Genomic DNA, 4,651 nt, shown 5'->3' with positions numbered 1-4,651 from the left:
TGTGTCAGTCCTGTAGTCTGATTTTGTGATAGATGTCATCAAAATAGCAAACACCAAGACAGTGACTAAAATGTTATGAATTTGTGCAATAAGTATCTGACATGAATACTTATCATGTTGCTTGCCTTGTCCTTAAACTTATGGCTCACCTCATGGTAAGAGAGTAACTTCCAAGAAGACAAAGTTTACATGCCAAGTAAGCATCCCTCCTTCAGTTCTCACATTAATTGCTGTATTAAGGCAACATGTTGTAGGCAACCAAATGGCACCATTTGGTTTCACTTCATTTAGAGAGCTTGACGATCATGACTGCCATTTGATGGATACAAGCAGTAAGCCACATCCTGGTGGATTAGCCATGTCTTTAAAGCAGAGAGGAGCTCAGATAAGCAAATGTCCACTGCCTGTCCGAAACATCTGTTGTTCAGCTTTACACAGGTGAGGACCAAGCTGGTGGGGCAGATAGCACTGTATATGTACCCTTGCAAGCACCTATGGCTGAAGCAACACTACACAAACTTTATCCCTGGAATCACAAAATCACAGAATATTCTCAATTGGAATGACCCACAAGGATCATTGAGTAAAACTCTGAAGTGAATGGCCCATATGGTGATCAAACCCACAAGCTTGGCATTAGAAATCCCATTTGTGGGAATCCATAAAATCAGAGGGTTTTGGGAAAGCTGCAAAAGGCAGGCCTCAGAGACAGCAGAACTGTGATTAGAGCTAAGCAGTAGCCATGAGATTGGTCAGGAAAAATTATTGAAAGAGTAGAAAAGCAAGGACGACTAGAACAATGTCTGTGTATTAACGCTTGTCTAGGATAACTTCCTAAGCTGCAGAAAAGTTTATCTAGCAAGATATTAGGAAGTTTGAAGTTTAATAATGGAGCTCTGTGCATTGTGTTTTAAGGCTTACAAGTAGGCATTGTATTTGAAATAAGCAAGCATTGTTTTAAGTAAAGGTACGTGTGCTTATAGTGGTTGGATGGAATCACTGTCAATATGCTTCTGCTTTGTGTGATTGGTCAAAAAAGTTATAAAGTTGTAACATTAAGTTCTTTGTCTGCTGCTTGGGATGTGAGCTGCTGGCATCTTCCCATTGTCTTAATCATGTAATGAGACTGATGCTGAAAAAATGAAACAACTCAAGGCACATTCCACAGCAGTCCCGTCCCGTTCGTGGTTTGTACATAGCCCCCGGCTGGCGATACCATGCTCTAAACAACTGTACTTATCCTTTCCAATTTTTTGTATCCAAGCACTTCCCTAATCTATCTCTTAGGAGTTTCAAGTGGGGTCCAGGACACCACTGTTGCCTTTAAACAGGTCTAACAAGTCAGACACTGCATTTCCCTCTTCTGCTCTGTTACCTGGCATGAGGTCCAGCACAGGAGAATTCCTTCCTCAGCCCCTGAAGCAGCCCTCTTGCCTCCTCTGCTTGCCTTTAGGAAAAGAGCCAGGACACCCATCTCAGCCAGCTCAGACACTCCCTTCCTAGGTCACTAGGTCAGCACTATCAGTGACAGCAAGGGATGAAGAGCAATGGGATGGAGAGATGGAGGTCCCAGGCAGGCCAGTTATATACTACACTGACTGTCTCCTTTATCACAGCACACAGATTTGAGCAAATCTGGGGGCTTTGCCCTCTTTTCCTCCACTTCTTCAGTTGAGGACAGTAGTGGCATCCATGTTAAAAGCCTTTAGATTGAGCCCTGTGCTGGAGGGGTCTTAATTACAAGTATTTCTTTCAGTTCTGAAGGACTGAAGATGTTGGAGGATGCTGACATGCAGCAGAGAGCCGGTAAATGGCAGCTGAGAAGGGTAGAATCCACACTGTGCCTCCATGAGGACAGGCATTACTGTAAAACAGTCAAAATATCAGGGAGTGCAGTAGGTCTGCCTTTCTCAGAATGGTGGTATCTCATGCATAGTCCAAGGAGAAGCCAGAGCCACCTCTGACATATGTGGCTGCAAATTAGACTCTGTCCTCATGTTAAACTTCTCAGAAACAAACTTTCTTAACTTACAGTTAAGGAAGGAAAGGAACCTACAATTCCTTTTCTTTCCATTTTTTAAACAAAGACTAGAAAAACAGTGAGAAAGTTCAGAGACCTCCTTACTTTCATCAGAGCAAAATAGGTATAGCAGTAACATTCAAAAGGCCTGCTGAAATGTATCCAAAAATGCTTCCAAGACAGAAACAGCACTTCAGTAAGCATGAGCAAACTGAAACAATAATTTCAGAGAGCAAGTTAAATAAAGTCCTTGCTTGACTGCAACAAAAATGAAGAAGCTACCCCATGCTGAAGGGGTAGCATGAGATACCGGAAGTGCATTGACATGTTGTCTATCCCTACATATTGCCTGTGTCTATTCCTACATATTGCCTGTTGTGATTGCTACGTATTGCCTGTGTGAACATTGAAACAAGTTCTGTAATTAGTACAACTACAATATATTCATATATCTGTCCATGTAAAAATAATCCAGAATATATTTTATTCTATTACTACTAATGCCTCCAATCAAAATTGCAGTAAAGTAGGTTGTCTTTTCTTTCTTTATTACAAATCTGAGTTGGATCCCTGAACTTAACAATTATGTAGTGTGATGAGTGTGATGAGTCAGCCAGTAACATATTCCAAAATGTTTTGCTAATTCTATACTCAAACAGTTGTAAAACACTGATATGTCTTCTAATTCTGCTAATGCCAAAATAAACTAGGCAGATTTTGCCCAGTCTTTATCCTAGCAGGAAATAGCTTCTTGCTCCTTTTCAGTTAAAAACAACTTTTTATTTGTTTTGTTTTGAAGGGAGTTAGGAGGAGGGAGACATGTTCAACTATGTAACTGAATTGCATTAGCCCTATTTATTCTTCATGTTGAGGTTTAAGAGAGTGATAGAAGATAATTAGACAGTTCCACATTTTAGTTTTATTAAATTATATCTAGTACTTCTTAAACAGTAGTTTCCAAGTGAAATTTCATCTCTTTTTCTGCCCAAGGTTAGACTTTAGGGTTTGATGGCAACTGACTCACACCATAGATACACAGGCGTTAATACAGATGTTGGGAAGGATGAAAGTTTGACAAGAAAGTCTCACAGATATGTATGCTTGGCAGAAAGATTTTTGAATGTAGAATCTGAAGAAGGAATAGAAATGAAAGCAAGTTTTGATACAGAAGAAAAGAATCGCTGAGCCAGTCTTATTGGATAACTAAGGCAAAGGGTATGTTAGTTAGAAGGGGGTTTTGTGGCTTAGAGCAAAGGATAAATCCACCTCAAACAAGATGTTTTTACCAAGCAGGAAGATAGTACAGGCAAACAAGACTGTCAATGTTGCAAGTAGAAAAAAGGTCTCAGAATTTTCCACTGCAAGAAAACTGAAAAACAACTTCTAGCTTAAACCGTAACATACTAATCACTTTTAGCAATTGGAGAATAGTAACATGAATATGGTAATTATAGTAGTTATGACCGGCTATAGGTAATAGTTAAGGTAAAGATTGGTGTAAGAGCCAAAATGAGGGATGCAGGACTTCAGGCAGCTCTTCAAAATGCAGTTTATTGTATCCAAGATGTTACAGCAGTCCAGGATCGTGGGTGACAGAGCCTGTGCCTACAGCTGTCAGCTCCAGCTGCAGATGAGCCTGAAGACCCTTTGGTTTTGGTTACAATTCATTATATACATTTCTTTGCTTACCATCTTAATACAGTGGAACCAATCTATACTTTTTCTGCTGCATGTACAAATAATTATTGAAATGGATACTATCTGCTGTTCTGATTTATCCTCAGTTTAGTGTCCAAATAAATTGCAGAGGTATAATAAATGGTAAGACATGCCCCACCACACCTCAAAATAACCTCCCAGTTTCTGCAGAAACATAATAATGAAATTCATTTGTTTACTTGTTCACAAATAATTCAGTGAGTAGCTTAAGAAATTTAATGTACTACATTTCAGTTACATCTTAAACAATAAAATTTGCATGTCTAATTTCCTAATATATATATGAATGCATTTTCACATGCCAGTATAAAATTGCCATCAAAGCAGGTATTTGTGGTAGAATTTCGCTGGTTACTTCTTCTTGTTAGGTCAAACAAATAGGTGTTTTGTCTGTGTATTAACTAAAAAAAATTAAAATTGTAACAAGGATCCCAGCCTTTAAAGCTGTAAAGACCCCCTGATTTTAATTACATAATTATGTTAATGCAAAAGAAGAAAACAAAATTATGTAACCTAATCTTTGGTTTGCCCCTTGCTTTTTTTTTTTTTTTTTTTTTTTTTTTAAATATTAGTTTTAGTCCTGCTTTTCAGCTAAGATTGATCAGCTTAGGACACAGAGAACTCTTGGAAGGACTCCACTCTTCTTATTTGTATTAGTGTGCAATTAAGCAATCCCATTTAAACCTTATTTCAAAAGCCCTATTGACTTTCATCTACTGAAGAACTTCAGCACTTGGCCAGGAAAAGTCACAGCTACTTGCTCAAATCACAGCTCCTGCTCTTCTGCTGGGACAAGTCCATCAATATTATGACAGAAAATATTGCTTACAACACAGACTGAAAAGTGTGTCCCTATCTTTCTTTAGTCCCCTTTAAGTACTAAAAGGACACAATGAGGTCTCCTCAGAGCTT

Source organism: Haemorhous mexicanus, chromosome 1 (assembly GCF_027477595.1).
Source record: "Haemorhous mexicanus isolate bHaeMex1 chromosome 1, bHaeMex1.pri, whole genome shotgun sequence".
Taxonomy (NCBI): domain Eukaryota; kingdom Metazoa; phylum Chordata; class Aves; order Passeriformes; family Fringillidae; genus Haemorhous; species Haemorhous mexicanus.
This window is presented reverse-complemented; position numbering follows the sequence as displayed.